Source organism: Pogona vitticeps, chromosome 2 (assembly GCF_051106095.1).
Source record: "Pogona vitticeps strain Pit_001003342236 chromosome 2, PviZW2.1, whole genome shotgun sequence".
NCBI classification, from domain to species: Eukaryota; Metazoa; Chordata; class Lepidosauria; order Squamata; family Agamidae; genus Pogona; species Pogona vitticeps.
This window is the reverse complement of record NC_135784.1, coordinates 43,064,031-43,088,584: the sequence shown is the minus strand read 5'-3', so window position 1 is coordinate 43,088,584 and position 24,554 is coordinate 43,064,031.

Here is a 24,554-nt window from a genome sequence, read left to right as displayed (position 1 = left end):
ATTTACTGACTTTGGAAGACTGGAAGGCTGAATCAACCATGAGCTAGATATCTCAGCCTACGGGAATCAATGTCAACTCATGAGCAGAGTCTTGCTCATGAGCAGGAGCCTCATGGCGCAGTGGTTAAACCGCTGTACTGCAGCCAAAACTGTGCTCACAACCTGGGGTTCAATTCCAGGTAGCGGCTCAAGGTTGACTCAGCCTTCCATCCTTCCGAGGTCAGTAAAATGAGTACCCAGCCTGCTGGGGGGGGTGGCAATGTGTAGCCTGCATAATTAAAAAATTGTAAACCGCTCAGAGAGTGCTTGAAGCACTATGGGGCGGTATATAAGCAGCACGTTTTGCTTTTTTTGCTTTGCTTTTTGCTGCAGTGTAACTGCCGTACCACAAGGCTCAATAAGCCATGTAAGGTCTGGGCGATCATCAATAAGGGGTTAATCAAACCTCACATGAGTCATATGGCAGTCTGGGACACTCTGAGGTCGAGCTACAATTCTATTAGCACTGAAAATTGCTTATGCAGGCTGTGATCTCTCCAGCATATGCAAAGTAAATGTTTCTCATCCATGATTTGCTATATAGATAAGTACTTGGGTTCATTCCTTGGCCTCTTTTTACTCGACCTGGCTATATGATTAGCACTCGTTGAGAAGCTCTATTTCATTAGGATTAATCTTTTTTTTTCTCCATTTCTCCTTCTTCTCAATCATTTCAAAGTCATTTTGATTCAGGCAGTTTCTTCCTATAATAAATGCCCACTGGATGTTTATGTGTAAAAATGTGTCTCAGAAGGCAATTGGGATCACTTTTAATGTCCAAAAAGGGCCCATTCTGTGACTGTTTTGAGCTTCGGGCACAGTAAACCAGACCTACCCATTTTTACAAAATATGAAAATAAATACCCCTGGACTCCACTCAGACTCAGTCATAGAAGAGGCCCATTAAAAGTGTAGAGGAGATTGTCTGAAACAGCCAGGGCTTCAGCTGGTAAAGTTGGCATTATCTCCCGTTCATTTTACTGGATCTGCTTTAAATATTTAGTTGTAATCCTAAGAAGTGGGCAAAGTGTGTGGCTCTCTGGAGGGTAGTTGGCTGCAATTCCCATCATTCCTAGCAACCATAAGCATGGGAGCTGCAGTTCAATTACATCCGTAGGTCTATTCTTTGGCCACTCCTACACTAATGTTCAAATTGTGCCATTGTTTCAATGAAAATAATTGTAGAAACATATTTTTAAAAATGTACCATTTGACCTGTCGAGCCACTTATCCCTTTCTCACTGTGACTGAAGCTATGAAGGATTTGGCAATCATCTCACAAAGCTGGCAAGCGGGTCCCCCCACTTCTGCACCCAGTTTTAGATCTCTCCCTGCTTTCTCCTCCTTAGGGTGTAATCAGATGGGTGTTTAGCCTGCTGTTTGGTACCGTACTGGGATGTCTTTGTTTGCTTCTGTTTTCAGCAATCACATGATGCAATTGTTGGAGTGAGCCATATTGTCCCCAGAGCATTTGTACCTGCACCTTTCTGAGCCCCCGTGAGAGGTCTCTACTTTTTCTTTTTTCTTTTTCTTTTTCTTTTTTCTTTTTTTGGTGCAGATAGGATCACTCTGTTCTGGTTCACTTCCAGCACACGTGACAGCTTGGAAAACAAAAGTCAGCCTTCTGGCTGTCAAGGGTCTTTCCACTGAGGATTTCTGATATCATGAAGTGGCTTAATAGGAGAGCCACATCAGAATATTGGCAAATTTAACACTTCCTCTCATCCTTGGAAGAGGGGCAGAAGCAGTAAAAATGTTTAGACTCTATTAGGGCTGCAAAAATCATGACTTATACAAATTAAAATACATATATTGTCTTATCAGCTGAGAAACTGCTCACAGTTGAATCCATGGCAGAGTTTAATTTGCCAGTATATTGAAATGGGTTTCGTATTAAGCCATTTCACAATATTGGAAATTCCTACTGGGAAGAGCCAGACCATGTAGGGTCTCTTTGGCTCTCATATGCCATTTGGATGCAAATATTGCACCAAATGGCATGGGACAACTCTACCTGACCCCAAGTGACCTTACTTAGCTGGCACTAGCCTGCTCCAGTCATCACTGCAGATGGTGACAACAGCCACAAAATTAAAAGACACCTGCTTCTTAGAAGGAAAGTGATGACAAACCTAGACAGCATCTTAAAAAGCAGAGACATCACCTTACCAACAAATGTCCACATAGTCAAAGCTATGGTTTTTCCAGTAGCAAAGTATGGAAGTGAGAGTTGGACCATCAAGAAGGCTAACCGCCGAAGAATTGAACTGTGGAGCTGGAGGAGACTCTTGAGAGTCCCCTAGACTGCAAAGAGAACAAGCTTATCCATTTTGAAAGAAATCAACCCCGAGTGCTCACTGGAATGACAGATCTTGAAGCTGAGGCTCCAATACTTTGGCCATCTGATGAGAAGAGAAGACTCCCTGGAAAAGCCCCACATGTTGGGAAAGTATGAAGGCAAGAGGAGAAGGGGACGACAGAAGACGTGCTGGTTGGACAGTGTCATCGAAGCTACCAACATGAATTTGACCCAACTCCGGGAGGCAGTGGAAGACAGAAGGGCCTGGCGTGCTCTGGTCCATGGGGTCATGAAAAGTCGAACACGACTTAACGACTAAACGACAACGACTGCTCCAAAACAGTCCATATAGACAAGACCTAAATTCTATTGAATGGCACCAAGAATCTGGATTTCAGCAATGAAAGTCCTAGCACAGACTCCAGTTCTAAGCAGTGAAATGGGTAGAAATGGCACTTCAGAGTCTTTTGGGATGTGGATGTTGGGTTTGGGGGAATATTTTAATTAAAATACTGTATAAGACTATCATAATATTGACAGCATGCAAATAAAAAACGAAATATTGAAATTTTTCAAAAAGAGAGAATAAGTCACGAAAGATTAAACATCATTCAGCAATGATCATAGGGGAGACATATATGGAAAAATCAAAGAATTAATTTATAGAAATTTTGGGGAAAGGGTTATGGCATTTGTATGGCTGACTAAATGCGTCCTTACACATTGGTCCATGGCTTTCCTCTGTGGCTCATTAGTAAAGTCAATGAAGCCATGCCTGGTTTCAGAACATGTGTCTGATTCTTTGTTATCTTTGTTCCTCTGGGTGTTTTTTAGTTTCCATATATGACATTCATAAATACAGTTATAACACTTACCTATTATCAGAGCTATAGTTTTCTTCTGTTTTCCCCCCTCCCACTGTCAGTAATTGCTACCTATAATAAGGTCAGCTTTTCTTCATGAGTCATTTGCTCATTTTTTTTTCCCAATGGCTTGTTTTGGTCATAAAAAAAGGCCAGCTGAGTTTAATTTAGAGTCCAATTTCATTTCCTTTTGTATGCTTTAGAACAAATTCCACTCATTATGCTGCTCTTCTCTGTGTCCCAGAAAACACTGTCTGAATAGAGGGTATGCCTCATCTTTACACCCCATTGCTTGGGCAAGAAAAGATACGCCAATCAGAATTCTCCTTTCTCGTTATTAATAAAGAGACAGAAGGAGCTATCAGCCATCTCTGCTGTGCACACCACTTGATGTTCATGATATTTAATGTATACTCAAAATATTGTTTAAAAACCAGAGAAGACCTAATTATATGACGTCACAATCTATTATGAACTGGCTGGCAAACTGGATACATTTCTGATGCTTAAGAATGACAGGTTAATATCTCTCTTTAAGATGCCAGCTGGATATGATATTTATTGACAAAGCCATTTCTTCTACCATACATTTGTTGTGGCAGCCAAGTGCTTTCTGTAGAAGCCTAAGTATTGGGAAAATACTTGTTGCTTGTACTTTGTTACTAGCATATAGTCCCAATGGCTATATATTATCATCTGATCCATCATTGCGGAAATAGGCCTTCAACCTGACACAGGATGCCTCTTGCTGGAGTTGACAACATGGTGTGGTGGGGGCAATATTAAAACACTAGGAGGGGGCAAATCAGGAGAGCTACAGGAGAGTTACATCAACAAGGCCGCCTGCCAATTTCCTCCTCTTTTCCTGTGTGGCCAGTTAACGTGAATTTATCTGGAGAAACCCAGCTTCTCAGATGCAACTTCACAGTGGGCCACTTTTTTTTCTCACTATGTAACTCATACCCATAACCCCAACCAGAGTAGACCCACTGAAAGAAATATTACTTGTGATTAACACATTCCATTCACTTCAGTGGGTCTAATTCAAGTCAGGACAGTGGCTTTAGTACCAAGAGTTTACCATTTTTAAGTTACAATAGGGACAATTTTCTCACACTAGATTACATCTCCTTGCTACATAAGCAATGTTAATCTTGGCCAGTGCTGAAAATAAATTACCCCTGGACATTCTGTGATGTTGTGTCTGGATGAGAAAAAGGCAGCCATTCCAGAATACCACAACAAACCAACCCTATTTCTTATAAGCTCACTGTTTTGAAAAATACCCACATTTGACAAGGGGCTCCAGGCCTCTGGAACTTTCAGGTTCTTCAGACAGAGCATTACTCATATTTTCTACTCTGTGGCACAGCGGTTGTTTTCAAACTGAATAAAATGAAGCAGTAAAACAGCAGGCTGATGGGTTTTTTTAAAATATTTATTTATTTCTGTTTTTCTCAAAGGAACAGCTTGCTGAAACCACTTCTCGCCTGAAACATAATGCCAGGAGAATTACATGCCAATAGTTTTTTTTCTAAAACAATTGTCCTTTCATTACAAGGCTAGATATTTCTCGTCAAAGGCTAAGCAAACAAATAAATTCTAGGCTACTGTATCAAGCCTAACATGTACAACTGCTCTTGTAACACAATTCCAGGGCTGTATTTGAGGCTTGGGAGGAGAACTTGGATAGTTCTGGAGACATTCCGCAGGAAATCCAATCTGGGCTGTAGGTATTTCTAATGGAATAAGAAAATCAAGTTCATGGACAAGAGGTGTACAAATTGGGTTTCTGTGCTTGTGTCAAGGTACATTCAAAATAATGACTGAATGATGTTGGATGGTGTTAGGAGTCAGCAGCTCTGATAATAGGATTGCCCCACTCACTTTGCAACTAGCCCATAAACATTTGTGTTTTTTGGACTCCCAGCACAACTGAAACCCATCCAATCCTAGCCACGGCTGGCATTCAGCCCTCCAATGTGCACACTGTTGTTTTAAAGGGTACAACTAACTTGTTGTAGGGTTTCAGTTAAGAGCTCAGCTGAGACCAATGTGTAATTACTGAAGGATCCTAGCTAAGGACTTCAGCTGAGAGCCATGTAGAGGCATGGATGTAGCGAGCAAGATGAAGCTTCTACTAACTCAGGCCTCCAGGAGTGCTCACTCTTCTTCTTCTACCAATTTTACAATGGACTCCTCATATAACGCAGGCTCCCATGAAGAATCAGTGCAGGAAAAAACTGTTGTCTTTATCTGCAACTTGACTATTTCACCAAGCTATTTGACTGTTGGATTGGACCTGGACTTATCTTCGTGATTCCGACCGACCGACCGACCGACCGACCGACCGACCGACCGACCGACCAACCAACCAACCAACCAACCCGCCACCTGATTATCCTAGGATATTTCCCATGTGTCTTTTAGTTAAATTGTTTAATTTTTTTACTTGATCTAAATTCCATGATTTTCAGAACCAGCAGTAATAATTCTGGAGTTGGTTGGTTGGTTGGTTGGTTGGTTGGTTGGTTGGTTGGTTGGTTGGTTGGTTGGTTGGTTGGTTGGTTGGTTGGTTGGTTGGTTGGTTGGTTGGTTGGTTGGTTGGTTGGTTGGTTGGTTTCAAAAACTTGTATACCACTAGGTACTACTCTGGGCAGTTTACATCACAAGGCAATCAATGAAATATAATATAATAAACAAGATATTAAATCACCAAAAAGAAACAAAACAAAATCAAAACATCAGACAAAAGACAATATAACTATACCTAACTATGCGTGTTCAGTCATTTAGTCGTGTCCGACTCTTCGTGACCCCATGGACCAGAGCACGCCAGGCCCTCCTGTCTTCTACTGCCTCCTGGAGTTGTGTCAGGTTCATGTTGGTTGCTTCGCAGACACTGTCCAGCCAACTCATCCTCGGTCGTCCCCTTCTCCTCTTGCCATCACACCTTCCTAACATCAAGGTTTTTTCCAAGGACTCTTTTCTTCTCATGAGATGGCCAAAGTACTGGAGCCTCAGCTTCAGGGTCTGTCCTTCCAGTGAGCACTCAGGGTTGATTTCCTTCAAAATGGATAGGTTTGTTCTCCTTGCAGTCCAGGGGATTCTCAAGAGCCTCCTCCAGCACCACAATTCAAAGGCATCAATTCTTCGGCGGTCTGCTTTCTTTATGGTCCAGCTCTCACTTCCATACATCACGACAGGAAAAACCATAGCTTTGACTATTCGGACTTTTGTTGGCAAGGTGATGTCTCTGCTTTGCAAGATGTTGTCAAGATTTGTCATCGCTTTCCTCCCAAGAAGAAGGCGTCTTTTAATTTCAGGGCTGCTGTCTCCATCTGCAGTGATCATGGAGCCCAGGAAGATAAAATTTGACACTGCCTCCATATCTTCCCCTTCTATTTCCCAGGAGGTGATGGGACCAGTGGCCATGATCTTAGTTTTTTTGATGTTGAGTTTCAGACCGTTTTTTGCACTCTCCTCTTTCACTCTCATTACAAGGTTCTTTAATTCCTCCTCACTTTCTGCCATCAGAGTGGTATCATCTGCATATCTGAGGTTGTTGATATTTCTTCCGGCAATCTTAATTCCGGCTTGGGTTTCTTCCAGTCCAGCCTTCCGCATGATGTATTCTGCATATAAGTTAAATAAGCTTGGGGACAATATACAGCCTTGCCGTACTCCTTTCCCAATTTTGAACCACTCAGTTGTTCCATGACCAGTTCTAACTGTTGCCTCCTGTCCCACATATAGGTTTCTCAGGAGACAGATAAAGTGGTCAGGCACTCCCATTTCTTTAAGAACTTGCCATAGTTTGCTGTGGTCCACACAGTCAAAGGCTTTCGCATAATCAATGAAGCAGAAGTAGATATTTTTCTGGAACTCTCTGGCTTTTTCCATAATCCAGCGCAAGTTACCAATTTGGTCTCGAGTTCCTCTGCCTCTTCGGAATCCAGCTTGTACTTCTGGGAGTTCTTGGTCCACATACTGCTGAAGCCTACCTTGGAGGATTTTGAGCATAACCTTGCTAGCGTGTGAAATGAGTGCAATTGTGCGGTAGTTGGAGCATTCTTTCGCACTGCCTTTCTTTGGGATTGGGATACCTAACTATACCTTGAGTAAACTATAAACAATAGCAAGATGGTGACAAGTTTCATAAAACCATTAGCCAAAGATGCCCCTAAACAGTCTAGTTTTTCACATTGTCTTAAAAGCAGGCAGGGAGAGGGGGGGCCAGGTGCAACTTCACTGACAGCTCATTCCAAAGGGACGGTGCCACAACCATTTAGCTGGGTTTGCAATTCTTCCTTTGATGGGTTGCAACCAGATGGGCTGCAGAGTCCATAAACATGAAGAACTATGAGAAAGAAAAACAGCAGGTACCTTTTCAACCTTCCCATCAACAGAGCCTGGAACTTGAGTGTGAAGGCAGCCGGGTCATCTGGTCTCAGGACACAGTTCTATGGATGTGATACTATTTCTAAATTTACATATATTGGTGTGTCCTACTATGTGGAAATATTATGTGGATATCTGTTCTCTTTTGTCCTCAGCCACCCTTTCACTGAGTGAGAGATAACCTGACGGTGTTGCATCCCGAGCCGACAGAAAATATGGAAAGAGGTGTCCTGATTTGTTCCCACTTTTTTAAAAAAAGGTATCTGGTGGTGGCTCACAAAAGACAAAAGATTAGCAAGTGGCCTAATCTTTGAAGCTGCAGGGGGAAGCAGGAAGATTCAAAAGCCGCAATTAGAAGGGGAGGAGGCTTCCATGTCATGCTGCCCACCCCTCTGCCTTATCAACACAATTAGCTAGGCTCAGACAGGCACAAACATAACAGGATGCTCCTAATATAGTCTAATGAGCATCATGTATTATTAGGTTTGTGTATGAGGGCCATTTAGCTGGAGCTGAATAAAAGAAAAACCCTGCTAGTACAGCAATGGAAACAGTATCAAAATAACAGAGATAAGTTACTGGGCCATCATTCCCTTTCCCTTGTTGTGGGGAAGATCCAGATTCCCTTTCCGAAACCCACATCGACATCACTTTCCCACTACCCTTCAGTAGTGCAGGGTGAGTGCTTCCACCATTCCCAGGCAGCGTGGTCAGGGGTAACTGGTAATGGATGATTTCAAGCAGGGGAAATCTGTCACTCTTCTTCTCATCTCATTTCTCAGAATCCCACTGGCATTCTTCTTCTGCCCCAGTCCCATACTGGTTTGTAAGATTTTTCCCCCTTCTCATAAGCAGTTTTCTACGTATCTTGGTTGTTGTTTGTTAAGTGCATTGCTTGCAGAACTTTTTATTTATGTAAGCAAGGTTCTGTGCCAGGTTTCTCCCCCTCCAAAATGTATCACAGGCCACTAAATGTATGGATTTCTGAGATGAGAGGCAGCCTTTTGATTCCTTGACGTATCTTGGGAGACTCCAAATGGATATTTCTACAAAGAAATGCTTGCCTAGTAAAGTCATTTTTCCATCCCCATCACCAAGCGGAAGGCTGCTTTAAAAGAGGGTTTTCAAATATTTTGTTAAGATGATTGGACGCCTGACCAGTGGGTATAGTTGGGCTAACAAAATACAGAAAGAGTTAAAAAGATATCCAAATCCCAAAACCATTCCTTCAAGTGCAAGTGGACTCAAATCCCTACATTATCAGACACCTACAGATTAAATCATACCAGCTGAATCACATGCAGAGAATGTTTCACACCATGACGCTTGCAGGTAATTTGCAAGTGAGAGCAGCTATGATGATGGAAAAAGCAAGCCTCTGGAAGTTCCTGGAAGTGATAAAGTATCTCCTTTTAGACAATTGTTCTATTGAATAGCACTCCTTCCCTTTCCATACATCCAGCTATGAAAAGCTACTGTTTGGAATATAGTCTAATGAAATGAAAATTAAACCAGCGAATCCATAAGTATATTGTCCAAATCCCCAGCAACAAATGGTTATAGCTGTACATCTCAGTATATGTGATACTATCAGTTCTTGGAAGGATACGGACCATGAGAACATTACATTTGTGTACTACAATTCCCAGAATCAAGCAGACTGCATGATTAGGAGGAGATCCTGGTAACTGTAGTTCAAAAGGGGTGTAAAATTTCCTAGCTCTGTAAGAAAGCCAGTGTGGATAATGGTAATTTGTGCACCTCAACAGAAAAACAAGATAGATTAATTTATCGGGACTCCTCAACGTATAAATTGAAACAATATATAAAGCACCAGATGAAAATCTAAACACTCTCAAAATACAAAATACTGTAAAGATAGTCACACAACACTGAAAAATATGTAGGCCATGTTTGTAAAGCATCACATATAAGTGTTGTGGTTTTTTAAATAAAATCAACACTGTCATAATCTGACAAACACCATGCTTTAAAAATCAGGCTTCTAGGCTTTGTGATGTCAATGAATAGCTGGAAAAGGTTTGTACCACAAAACATTGGGAAACAGGAAAGAAGCAGATCTGAGATTAGAATCCAGAGAGACCCCTGCCATCTTAAACCCCATCCTGTTGTTGTCTTCACCAGGGTTGGCCATACTCTTAGGCAACCGTATCATCTCTGGCAACAGATTTTTGGAATCATAGAAAGATGGCTGGTTCTTGGCGGCACATTTATTCTTGATTCATTTATATTTCTGGAGACAGAGGGAAGCATTGCTGGGATCTTCCGACTTTGATGCCAGAATGACATGGCTGGCTCTGGGGATGGTGCATCTTGATTTAGGGCTGTGTGCAACAGTACCTCTAATTTTCAGCCCTTAGGCGGAGCTCTGTCCCTTGCATGCACAACTCCTCCCCTGGGGGTATGGTTCCATCATGATAGGAACTCAAAGGTCTGAAAACAATTGCTACAGATGCACAGAGGAAGAGTCCTATGCAGAGGGAGGAGAGGTTGCATGTGTGAAAGTGCGCACCTTAGAGGGAACCTTGCCTATGTGTGGCAGGTGCCACTGGCTGTCTTGCCTCATGAGACAAAATGTTTTGGACCAACACATCTGCCATGATCCTTCCACTTCTCTTGACTGTGGTATCACCACCAAATGCCTCTGCCCCTTCTATATTGTTATATTTATGTGCATATATCCAAAAGTGAGGCTGATACCATGGCACTACACTAGATGCTATCTGTGTACACCACCTTCCTGAGCAGGATATATTCCAGCTTCACAACCACTGCCTCTTTCTCACATCTGATTGGTGCGAGGGAATGAGGATGTGCTGTGCTACGTCCTTTGCCCAATATGTTGCTTGCGCACATGAGGAAAGGGAAGGTCACCTTGCAACAACTAAGAGCAATTATCTGAAGGAGCTTAGCTCCATGCCCTCTTTCTTTGTGTTATTCTCATAAGGTGCATTCCACGGCATCTCTCAGAAGCAGGGAACATATCAAACCTGCATATGTCAAATGCTATTGACATCAAATACCTTTCATCCAGCCCCAGGCCTCCCCAATGTCTTTTGAGCGCTTCACCCACGAAAGTGGCTTGTCACAGCTGATTTTTCCAAGTGAGGAAGCACGTGGCATAATGAAACAGTGTCGTTCTGGCACATGCCTTGTAGCTCCCCCCTCCCCTCCGATTCAGGCTCCCAACATGGGCCTGCATAGCAATTAGGCTCTTAAAAAAAGCAACAGCCCAAACATTGCACTAGACTCTATTTCCAATTTGTCCATCAAGTTTTTCAAACACAACTCTTCTCCCTCTCTGTAGGAAAAATTTATAAGGGTTTTTGTTTGTATGTTTTTAAATCTAGAAATTGTTCTTGAAACTGAAGAGATGTGGAGAGAAAGAACCAAAATAACAAATATGGATCTGGAGATTTGGTATAAAGAGATTTCTTCTCCCCACTCCTGCTTTGCCATGAGTTTGACCTTGGAGAAAGCATTATTCGTCAGGTCTCATTTCTACAAAATAAGAAATGTACCTCACCTCATAAAGACTGCACTCTGCAATTTTTTTAAAAATTATGTAATGACCAAATCAACAACTATTCATATTAGTAGCAAGATATTGGTGCACAAATTCTGCCACTTATGTAAATTCTGCCATTTAGGTATTTCGGGTAGGGTTTAAAAATCAATAAGTGAGGAGAAGGGAATTTATTAGCTCTGCCCCCTTCATCACCACTCTCTATACATGGAAAGTGACTCTGTGAGGAGGAGGAACTCATCCACATATGGAAGCTCTCTACAGTTAGAAATCCAGACTGTTCGAGGTTCTGATTTGCACAGAGAGAGAGAGAGAGAGAGAGAGTCTGTGTGTAGTGAAGTCTCTCTTTTTTTCAGGCTGTCACTATGCCTTGCATGTGTGGATAGTGAGACAGAGGGGGTAGAGCTAATATACCAATCTTCTCCACCTCCTTGTGTATTTGTTTTAACCCTGTACTGAATGCCCGAATAGAGGTATGAAGCAGACTTGAAAGAAGATATCATAATTACCTGCCTAAACATGGCAAATGCAACAATTTGGAGAAAGAAGATTAGCTTCATAATGCATATTTAGCCAAGGGCTTGTACAGTGGCCAGGCCCTGTCACCATCTTTCAGCCTGCCTCTGGTATCTTTAGTACAGGAAGCAAAAAACACTCAGCTAAAAGAGAAAAAGGAGGTAAGAATATGACTTCCACTGGCAATGAAGGCTCTTGGCTCTAGAAATATTACAAAAGTGGGAGAAGAATTTCACAGTGCTATAGCTCATGGTCATTTAATGATCAAGGACAGACAACAGAAAAAAATATCTTAAAAGACAGCATAGTGAAACTGTGGAATTTGCTACCACAAGCTGCAGTGATAGCTGTCAATTTGGACGGCTCTAAAAGGTAATTAGATTAATCTATGGAGAACATGGTAAACTGGGACTAATGGTCATAATTAGAGATCGGCGTATTTGTATTTGTTCAGCTGGAGTTAATGAGGGTCCAGCCCCTAGGTTGGGACCGTTCACTTACATGTCTGGTGGTGCCGGCAGCCCCTCCCTTCCTTCCAATTGATCTAGAGCACCGCTCAGCTAGACACTTGGCAGCCTTGCAGGGAGTCTTGTCCTCCCTCCCTCTGCCAGGAGTGGCTAGACGACCAGGAAGAGAATGGTGCTCGGGAGCGACTGGAAGGATGAGCGGGGCCAGCAGCAGCAGCAGCAGACGTGTGAGTGGACAGTCCTGCCACGCGGGGGGGGGGGAGGGAACCCTAGTTAACTCTAGCTATGTGGCAATATTCGTAATAGCATACGAATACCCCCATCTCTAGTCATGATGGCTATATATTACATACTGGAATGGCTCTCAACACCAGCTATTGGGGAACACAACCAAGAAAGTACTATTGCCTTCATGGCCTACCCAGGAGCTTTCCCATAGACATGTAATTGGCTGCTATGAGAACAAAAGGCTGGCTTAAACAGGTTTTTGGTCTGTTCCAGCAAGACTCCTCTTGTTTTAACCTGACACTTCCCATATATTGTTAGACTACAACTCCCATCAGCCCATGCCATAGCCAATGATGATGTTTCAGAGAAGTACTCTGCTAGTTTGTTGCAGAAAAACATTACAGGGGTTTTGGGGTATCCTGAAGAGAGACTAGTGTTAATGCAAGCTCCTGTGGACTAGACTCCACTATGTCAGAGACACAGAATGTGAAATTGCTCTTTAGTCTGAATCAAATTCTTTTCTTATAAATCTGTCCCTCGTTTCTTGAAATATAACATCATGCAAGAACAACAGGATCACATGGGGAGAACTAATGACAGTGTTTGCACCACCATCATGTAGCACCAGCAACAACAGTGGCAGCAAACTAGGACACCATGGATTTTCCTCCAGAGATGCAAATTGGCTTGGAAGGGTGAACACTTAGAATAAATTTCTGTTTGTGTTTTATAATATGCTTAAAAGTTAAAGATTACTTAAAGCTATAATGCATTCAATTTTGGAATGATGAACATTGTAATTCTATTCCATGCTTTTTGATTGTGCATTTTTGCACTAGAAGCTGTTGCATTTTTAAAAATGTAACTAAAACATGCTTTTTGTTATTTTATAGCATATTTTATGCTCCTGGACTCAGTGTGGGATGTGGTGGCGCTGCGGGTTAAACCTCAGAAGCCTCTGTGCTGCAAGGTCAGAAGACCAGCAGTCGTAAGATCGAATCCACACGGCGGAGTGAGGTCCCATCGCTTGTCCCAGCTCCTGCCAACCAAGCAGTTCAAAAGTATGTACTGTAAATGCAAATAGATAAATAGGTACCACTACGGTGGGAAGGTAACGGCATTCTATGTCTAGTTGCGCTGGCCACATGACCACCAAAAATGTCTATGGACAAATGCTGGCTCTACAGCTTGGAGACAGGGATGAGCACCACGCCCTAGAGTCGGACACAACTGGACTAAATGTCAAGGGGAACCTTTACCTATTTTGGATTAAATTCTGAGTTAAGTATTTGCCTAAAACTTAAATTTAGTTTCCATATATTTTTAAAGATTTCTGCCTACAGTTTTCCATCACTGTAAGACTTTACGATGTTCTCAACAACTTTGAAGTCTTTTTGTGCACATAAAACATAGAAGCGATCTAGATAAATAAAGCTTGTAGAATTAGACAAGCTGATGTTACCTGGAATCATTTCAATAACAGAAAGGCATGTATTGTGATACCAAAATGAATTCTGATATGATTGTAAATGATTGTCTGATTTCATTCATGGACTAACCCTAATAGGATAAATGCCAGCTGTGATGAACACAAGGTTCTCATTTTTTCCCCTAGAGGTCTATTAAATTCTATAGAGCTCTTAGAAAGATGTTTAGATTATCTATAGATAGCTCAGAAAGGCTACAATCAACCTGCCTTTCCTTGAAAATTTGGAATAATGAGGAGGCACATTTCCACAATAAAGGTGCTGCTGCAGAAACTCAACAACCTAGCCTCTTAGCTCTCTTGAGTGCTCCAAACAGGGGAGTCCCTACATGCAGTGGTGTTTCAGCATTTGAAATGCATAAAATCACATCTGGGGCTGGGATGCCATTGTGGCAAAAGCTTTTTGCCTGATTATTTTCCAGATGCTAAAGGAGCTAGACATCACATGACTGCCAGAGTTGAAGGTGTACATTCCATTCTGCTAGCTACCACCTCTTCTGAGGATCTTAAATTATGGGCAAGTTGAAACAAGAGGGGATGGTCTTTCAGATATTCTGACCCCAAGCCAGTCCATATCTAAATAATCTGCCAAATGTTCCTCAGACAGCATGGCTGAATAATGTACTGTGCCTCATCTCCAATAATGTGCAGAGATGATTCTCTAACCTGGAAATGCACTTGAAGTATTAGCATCATGTTTATTTCCTCTTTCCCTCTGACAGCACCCTCAGCAATGGTGTTTTAAAAGCTGTTTTCGTGTGTCAAGGACTTGCCGGATCATTTATTATTAAAAAGCGAAGAACAATCATTCTGTGTAATAGAGTGCTGACGCATCAGCGAGCTCCCTGCCTTTAATGTATTCATAAAGGCTACAGTTGTAGATTTCTCTTTTATGCAGGTCAAGCGAGGGCAATGAGTGCTGAATCGATGTCTCTGCCTCCTTGAATGTCCAAATTTACAAAGAATACATACCTGCAAAGATTTGAAACTGCCTCCCGTTTTATTATTGTGTCTCATCAAAAGGATATCCAGATAAGGTGAGCATGGGGGGGGGGGGGAGAGATTATCTCCTGCACATGAGATGGTCGGAAATTAATGAATAGAAAGCAAGCGATGCCAGCTTGGAACATCAACATCACAGCTTCTGCAGTGAATAAATTCTCCCAGGTCAATTCAAAAACAGTTCAGGGTCAAATTCTCATCTAGTCTCCTCGATTAAAAACCAATTTAGCCAAAGTATATGCTACATGGAAGCGTTTACATGCAAATAAATAGCCAAGGGACTCATTCCCTTGAGCTTTATTAGTTGTGCATGTCAAGAATTTGAACGGGGTTTCATTGCTGATTGCTGAAGTCCATGTATTGCTTCGAAAGGTTAGGAAAGGTATTATTTCTCTGTATGGCCTTAAAGAGAAAGCATTTTAAAACCCTAGTTCTATGATGGAAGCCATTACAGTGACTCATCATCATGTGATCATTGCTGGGGATGGAACGGACAACTAACTGTCACTCACCTGACAGAAAGTCCTCAGCTGGAAGCCATTTTGTGTTGTTTTGAATCATAGATATAGTATTTTTTTCCCCAAAATAAAAGAAAAGGATGACAGCATATCAATCCATAAAATAATCTGTGTATCAGAAAATCCACATAAAAAGGTTTTCTTCCCTGATGAAATGAAAAATAAACTATTTCTCCTCCTCTTCCTATATTTATTACAGGATATGCATTTCCTTACCCCTGTAGGATATGCCTGAAGTTTTCATGTTGGAAGTAAACCTTAGCCATTTCAAACTGGCATTATCTATGGGAAGCTGTCCTGAAGGCATGTAAGAAAGAAAAAAACGGTTCTTTTTTCTTCAGGCTTAAAAACAAAACCCTACACCCCAGATTATCTTTAACAAAAACGAAAGAAAGACGCTCCAAAGCACCATGTTAGCACTTTCATGGAATGTTCTTTTTATTTACTTGCTTACTGACTTACATTTGTCGAACCTGTTATGTGAAAATATTTTTGTCTCCAGGCTCATTCCCTTTCAGTCTATGGTGGGTTAATCCAGTGGTTCTTAACAAAGGTAAAGCATAGCTGGTGGTGAAGGCTTCTGGGAGTTGCAGTCCAAAAACACCTGAGTAACCCAAGGTTAAGAACCACTGGGTTAATCCAACAGCACTCCTTTTTCTTTTTCCTTTTCTCCTTGTAGGTGTTGGCCATGTGACTGCCCAGTCTCAGGTGCATGGGGTGGCATCAGAGGGGGAGATGGCCTTTGCTGAGCACCATCACCATGCACCTCGAATACATACAAGTGGCAGTGAGTTAACATGGTGCCTGGAAAAGTTAGTGGACCTGCAGATCTGTGAGAAACAAAATTGCCTTCAAACCCCACCAGGCATTGGGCAACAGTAATGCCAGCACCAACCAAAGGGCAAAGGTGAAAAACAAAATTATACCAGCTGGTCTGAACACCTGTGACTGTGATGGTAGTCATCAGCTGTAGCATTTAAGTGTGGAAGACAGTGGAAAACACCACATTATAACATTATATATTTGCCGTGGCTAGAGAGAAATGTAGAATGACCCCCAGTCCCTAGGAAGCTTTAGATGGCCAGAAGGTGCTCAGATGCTCTGCATGAAAGTTACATTAGAAACTGGGAATGTATGGAATATGTGGTGGGAAAAAATCCAAAATACTGCAAAAGAAATTGAGAAACATTAACATTTGATCCTTGGTGTGACTGGAGTTCATTGGCCAGGATTTGGTCAGGCATACTCTGTCATGTCACTGGTCATGCCAGAGAAGCCTTCAAGGGGACATTCAGGTGCCATGGCAGAAAAGCACTTTATCTCCACATAATGAACTGTTGTGAATGGTACAACACCGAGGAGGGCCTCCCTAGCAAATCTTAGTGATCAGTCAGGTTTATATAGGGGAGGCTTTTCCTCTCGCCAGGTCCGAAGCCAATTAGGGCTTTGTAGGTCACGGTCAACACCTTGAACTCAAACCACCAGCATACTGGCAGCTAGAGCAAATGCTTCAGAACTGGTGTCATGTGAATTTTGAAAGATGTTCTTGATAGCAGTCTAGCTGCAGCATATTCCACTTGTAGCAGCATCCATGTCATCTACAAGAGTAGCCCCACATAGAGTACACTGCAGTAGTATATACTGGGCAGAGCATGTGGAAAGAGCAGGTTATTATAGTTATAAGTCTCCCCCAAATATACCACCTCTTATTGTATATTTAGTTTAGTTAGATTTACCTCAGTTTACCTCAATGGGCATAACGGAGTCTCAATATATTCAGTCAGAGATTCTGGTGTTGAGAAAGAATAAAACTGTTTCTTATTTACTTACAAAATCTCCATATCAGAATAGAAGCAAAACACATTCACTTGTTACATAGTATGATATCTTCATGGGCTAGCTTCATTTTTTTCAAATGTTTCACTCAGTCTAACTCAGAGAACATTGCCATTGCTAACCTGTCTCTAATTGACACAGAATACTGACTGAGGTAAAAAAAAAGGTGGGAAAAAGAATCTGAGGTAGAAAGGGAAACAACTGGGTATTCTATGTGACTGATATTCAACCAAAGGCTGTCCCATCAAAACCTCCCAAAGGTGTAACATATAGATTGCTATTTCAATAGTCTAACCAGGAGTTTACGTACTAGGGCATGGATACAGGTTATCTCCGTCTAGGAATAGTCATACTGGCAGACCAGCTGAACTTGGCCTCTGGCACTCTGAGGCAATGAGCTCAGGGGAGTCTCCAATTGCAAAGATAAATCAAGGACCCCCGACTGACTATCCAGGACAGGTCTCCTTCCCAACTCCCAGACCTATGAACCACTAAACTCTACAGCTTCCATCTTGTTAGGTTTCATCTTCAATTTATTGGTCCTCGTGCAGCCCATTACAGCCTCAAGATATTAGCTCAGCACCTGCACAGCCTCAGCCGACCCGGATGATAAGGAGAAGTAGACCTGAATGTCATCAGCATGTTGAGGGATTTAAGAGAAGAGAAGATGACCACCTGTCAAATATTCTTTGATTTTGATTCCTGTGTTGAGAAGGGGGCTGGAGAAAATGGCCCTATAGGTCTCTTCCATTACTGTATTCTATATTTCTATTAGGGCATCCAATCCACAAACTCCTAAAGATATCTCCGAGCAACTTCATTTAGATTTTAAGCAGCACGAGATGATCAAAGGGGACCTGTAGCGACTCACAGCTTAAACATTGAGGCTGAGCAAGCCTCACCCCAGTGCTAAACTTTGAAACTGGTTCTGAAGACAGAAATGGAACCACCACAGTACAGTGCCTCCCTCCCACTCCTCTTCCATGGAGCTGTCCAAGAGGATACAATGATGAAGGGTACTGTAAGCCAGTGGTCCCCAACCTTGGGCCTCCAGATGTTCTTGGACTACAACTCCCAGAAGCCTTCACCACCACTTCTGCTGGCCAGGATTTCTGGGAGTTGAAGTCCAAGAACATCTGGAGGCCCAAGGTTGGGGACCACTGCTGTAAGCTGTGAAAAGGCCCAACTGAATTAGCAGAGTCGTGTCCTTTTATCTTTAAGTTGGTCATGTCATCAGTCTGAAAATAACAACCTGGCTGAAAGTAAAAGAAATTGTCAAAGCTTGTAGTGAATGCAGAATAAGCTCAGTTTGCTTGACATTGCTGAAAACAAATTTCAGATAATACCTGAAATCTGGTTGCATAGAGGGCAGTGGCAAGAGATGTTTATAGAAGTGTCTTAAATTGAGCAATTTGCATCTAAAAGTTATGCCTTCTGTATAACTGCTCAACAGGATTTCAGCCAGTGTATGTCAGAATCCAGAGGTATCGTGAAGAGAGAACACAGAATTTGGATTCAGAGGAGGATTTGACACCAAGGAACCACTATTTTTTTCTATACGTGTTTAGGGAAAGATGCTGTATCAGGAACATGGATATGTTTACATGTGCAGCATGCATAAAGCTGGCTGGAATGCTTTGTGGTTAAGGTGTCTGGCTGCCGAGCCATATGTTGGGAATTTGATTCTCCACTGTGCCTCCTATGAGTACAGCCAGCCTGTGTGGCCTTGGGCAAGCTGCAGAGTCCCAGAGCACCCCCAAAAGAAGGGAATGGTAACCCACTTTTGTGTATTCTCTACCTGGAAAACCTTTAGAAGGAAAAGAAATGTACATTTACCACTGTACATAAACGGTGAGGAAGTGGAGAGAGTTGGTAGTTTTAAATTTCTGGGTACTTACATCTCAGAGGACCTCTCATGGACTATAAATGCCAACATGCTAATGAAGAAGGCACAGAAGAGGCTGTATTTCCTGAGAATGCTCAGCAAGTTAAATTTATCTCAGCATTTACTTCTGTCATACTATCGTAGCACCATTGAGAGTGTCCTAACCTACGGCGTTCTGGCATGGTTTGGGAGTAGCTCTGTAGCAGACAAAAAAGCTCTACAGAGACCCATTAAAATTGCCCAGAATATCATCGGGCTCCAGCTACCAACCCTGCATGACATCTTCACATCCCGCTGTCTGAGGAAGTCACAAAGCATCCTGAGAGACTCTTTTCATCCTGCTTATAACTTTTTTGAACTGTTACCGTCTGGCAGAAGATATAGAACAATTAAGACTCGGACCACACGTTTTCTAAATGGTTTTTATCCCAGAGCTATAATTGCAATTAATAATGAGCTTAAAGACCACCAGTAGTGAATAATTAATTGGACTGTGTTACTTAGCCTGCGGTGTAGATGTTTGTATTTTTAGTGGGGCACATTTAGTGGGTGGGGAGTGTTTGGGGAATTTTATGTGTGTGCATGTGTCTGGTCTCTGGGTGGCTGTGAATTTCGTTGTATGTGTATATACTTACAATGACAATAAATTATTATTATTTAAAAGGGTCACCACAACTCAGAAATTGACTTGACCAGCACATTATTAGAATCCTTCAGTTATACAGTGAGACTTTAAAAACACAGATTGTCCAGCTAATTACTGAAAGTGAAACAGATGGGAAAAGAAGTTTAGAAAGGAAAAGACCTTATTGGCTGAAAAACCTTCCTTAGAGCTGACAAAGCCAAAATGGTATTAATGACAACCTCAGGTGGGAGAGGGGAGGAGGGTGCCAATACTCCAGTATTAGCAGAAGTCATTTCAGATGTATCCCTGGTAAGTTTCAAGTTTATTTAGGTTTAGTAGCCCATACACCGTGTCAAGTTTTAGAGTTTAAATATACGGTACATTAAAACAGACATTTGCTATTTACAACACAGTTTTTATAAATACTGCCGAAAAGTAATTTTAGTCTTGAGGTAGTTACTTTCCCTGTACTTAAGATGCTTAAGGATGGAAACCTGAAAGGATGGTACACAGCACTTGGGGAGGTGGAGGGAGTTGTTTTGGAACCACAGCTCCCAGAATCTGCCAGCATGACCATGAGCCACCCTGGCCAGCAGATATGGAGAACTGCATTTTTAAAGTTCTTTCTCCCCCTAAGAAGAATCATGCTGCACAGGTATAATTGACTAAGAACAGGGAAAAGATAGGAAACTAAGAAACTTAGAGGAGTCAAGTGAAAGAAAGCAACAGGAAAGACAGAAGACCCACTCAGGGATTCCTATCAGCAATAATTCATGTATATGCCGTATCTCCCAACTGAGATGAGATCAGTGTCAGTCTAAGCCACTTTTATGAACACAGGTTTTCCAATATATTTTTAATCAGGGTTCACATTCCTTTGGAAGAACATCCATGTACATAGGCACAGCACCACTGCCTCAACTACATGACTATTATGCACTGAAGGTAAAAACATTAAAATAAAGACAAATATGGGAGTACTCAGATGGTTGAAGAACAGCAAACTGATAAACTATAGGTTTATTCCAAAGAAGCTAAACCCAAACACAAGACACAATTGTGCGTTTGAGAAATTCTTGTAGCACCACTGGCAAATCAGAAAAATGACACATGTGAGGTAGAACAGAGGTCCCCAACCTTGGGCCTCCAGATGTTCTTGGACTACAACAACCAGAAGCCTTCACCACTACCTCTGCTGGCCAAGATTTCTAGGAGTTGAAGTCCAAGAACATCTGGAGGCCCAAGGTTGGGATCCACTGAGGTAGAAGACCTAACCCTATAAGGCAACTTCCTGTGTTCCTACAGATACCAGGTACCATGTTGCAGACACTCATTCTTCAATGCATGGAGACTGGTGAGACCCCTTGACACAAGGACTTGAGGGAAGAGGTAGAGCTAGCTATCACACTGACACTTCCCCCTCACACACAAGGAAAAGGTGTTTCTGTTACCTATGCTTCGATGCAGGACAGTGGGATTATCTGGAAAAGAAAGTTTTATGTTGATAATAAGCATCATCATTGCTGAAATAAATCTATTCTGACTAAAATAATTCCATCCTCTACTTTTCACTTGGCTAAAACCAGCCAATGGTCTCAGTGTTTGCACATTCTTCTCATACAAGATAGTAGCTATTAGAGAAACAAATTGGGATCCTGTCTGTGCTGTGCTAGAGGTTTTCTGGTTGAACAAATAAATTGTGATTGGAGAACTATAAGGTGGAAAGCAGACGGCAATAGCTTCGTGATCAAATCTTAGTAATAATAGAGCATATCTCATCACATTCCAGAAGTGAATACAGCTTCTTTGGCAAACAACAAAGGCCCATTACTTCGATCAATAATGGGATGATGAACTTGCCACCAGTATATGAATGGCTTAATATTTTAAGAGCTTTGCTTAAGTCTTCTCACTTGCACTTCCTCCTTCACTTTTATTATGTGTGGTAAACTTCCATTTCCTTGCTAAGTACAAAATGATAGGTTTCTCTATAAAATGTTGTATTTCTGGATTTGGAATGTTTTTAACTGTCCAAAAAGTTACTATCCGATTTTCATTTTTCTTTCTTTCTTTCTTTGTATCAGAGCATTGCACAATTTAAAATTAGGGAAGTGTATGAAGTGTAGGTCGAATGAACACAAATTAAAATTTTAAGATAATTAGACTATTTTTGACCAGAAGCAGGCTACTTTAATAACGTTGTCATGATTCCACGTGGCCCCTGATTGTTTCAACCACTAGGAGCTCACACTACGTGGCCCTCAGATGCCACCAGTTGATTTCATCAGCAATACCCATTATTAATGATAGATTCCAGACCACGTGTCATTTTAAAAGAACATAACAGAAATTGTTTATTGATACAGGTGTTGACAGAACAAGCAATGTTGTTAACTCTTAAACAAGCATTCTTTTTCTACCCTCGACCACCATTCTCCCACCCAAACTCTCTCACCTCTCTAACTCTCTAATTCTCCATCTCAAAACCCTATCTAAATCTTATCTAAACTCCCTCTCCTGCTGCTGAGTCTCTTATACCTCATGACTCCGCCCCTACAGCACTCCCATTGGTCTATGCAAATAGCACATGAATATTCATGACCTGGGTGAATGCCACAAGTGTTATTTCGGGCATTTACTATATCTTCTTTTGTACGTGTGGTGGCGCATAAATTGCATGCCCATAAGTGCTGCGTTGATAGAATTTCTTCAAGTAGCCCCAGTTTACTTGATTATTCTTTGATCTTCCTGCTTTGACTGAAGCCACCCACTTCATGGACATCAGCTCCTAAGATGGCTAAAATTAAGGAAATGTTTTCTGCACACCTCTTTAGCTCTAAATATTAAACTAGAAGATGCTAGACATGCTTTGCCTTGGGCAAAGCATAACACCCCAGGGCACCCCCAGAAAAAAGGAATAGTAAACCACTTCTCAATACTTGGTACCTAGAAAATTCTAGAAAGGACTGGAAACAACGTGAAAGTATGTCATCATTAACTATGTTATAATAATACATTCTTCTGCTAATTCTACATAGATTCTTGAATCTGGCATAGTTCAGGGCTACAACCCATCTCTGTTTTCAATGAACCATGAGCAGAACTTTCCTGACTGAGGGGTTTAGCCAGGGGAGCCTTTACACACAGCATACGGAGGCATTTCAGCATCCATGTCTTGGGCCAAGGTGATCATCATGCTGGCTGCATCAAGAGAACATCCACTTCAAGGCAATTAAAATAAAATTGCCTCCATCTGTTTGTTGTCTGAATGGGAAGGGGCCCGGCATTTCATCACCACATCCCCTGGCCTTGTTGATGGGGTACTCTTCTCTTTTATTCTTCTTTTATTCTTCTTTTGAAAATGAGCCTCTTTAGCACTTCATGGCATGTGGCTATGAAGAGGTTAATACAAATAAATAAATATTTCTTTTTTCTATTAACCTTCACCCTCATTCATCTGTTGCTGAATGATAACATTTCTTGTGAGATCAAGACTGAGATTTAGATCAGCAAATGGCTTACCTTTAGCAGCGTAGGTGCAGGAATGGACTAGAGATTAGATGCAATCATCAGAACATAGTGATGCCTGAGAAAAATAATGAAAGCCCTAATGAATGTTCAAATATAAAGGGCAAATTATTTATCATCACTGATTTAAACTTCAGATACCACCACTGTTAAAAGGGGAAAAAGAGAGAGGGAGAGGGAGAACAGTCAGGCTCCTGCTGTAGGTCTTAGTCCAGAGTTAATGAAAACCTTTGTATTTCTTATATTCATCCTAGTTAAACCTAACCCCTCTTTTAGAAAGTATCAGCTGAACAAGCAATCATGAATTTGTGCCCCTCTAGATGTTGTTCCTGTAATTCTCATCCTGCTGTACCATTGGCTATGCTTGCTGGGAAAGCTAGCACTTGGAGGCCAGCAACATCTGAAGGGACACAAATTCCCCAGTAAATACTGAACTGTGACACTGAAATTATCCAAGTTTTTTTTTTCAAAACAAATACATCCATTAGAATCTAGACTTGTCAAAACACAGCACTGACAATGATTTGCGTGTGGGTGAGAAGTAGTTAACTAATGAAAAGGAAGCCAGCTTCTGAGATTTTCCCTTGTACGGTGTCACTTTGTGAATGGTAGCAACTGCAAGAAGGTATCCTGTAGACTATCTTGACTGCTGGCATTGGTGCTGTCAACATTCAGGCTGCCTTTTACTATGTAACGTTTGGCATCCTTTTTCCTACTGGAAATGTGGGCATTATATTTCCAAGCTATTTTGTGTTGTTTTGAATCATAGATATAGGAGCACAATATCCCATATTCATCATGAACTAGGGAGCTTTTCAAAAAGAATTGAATATATGTTCTGAACAAAGGCAGCCCTGCTGCTAGGTATAGTAAGGTTACACTTATTTCACGTAAATGTAATAAAATATTTTGATTATTTAAGAACGCCTACTTTTTTAAAAGGAATGATAAATAACCAGGGTAAAATATATTTTCTCTAGTGAGATTTGTTAAATGCAACAATAGATATGCAATAGTCTGAGACATGTGAGGTTTTTAGGTTTTCAGACATGAATGGACCAAAACCATCCATGTTATTTCAAGAATAGACTGTCATACAAATGCCCTTTATATTATAATCTATCTGTCTAGGTTCCACCATTCCTTGATTAAACATGGTTTTGTCTGAAAACACCAGCTGGCCCAAACCTTGAATCCCATTATATGTGGAAGAGAAATACAAAGACATTCAAACTGGCCACTGTGTTTTATTTTTGTTTGCAGAGTTCTGCATCAAAGCTCTAGCATGCTGCACATTTGCTGGCTTCAGAAAAA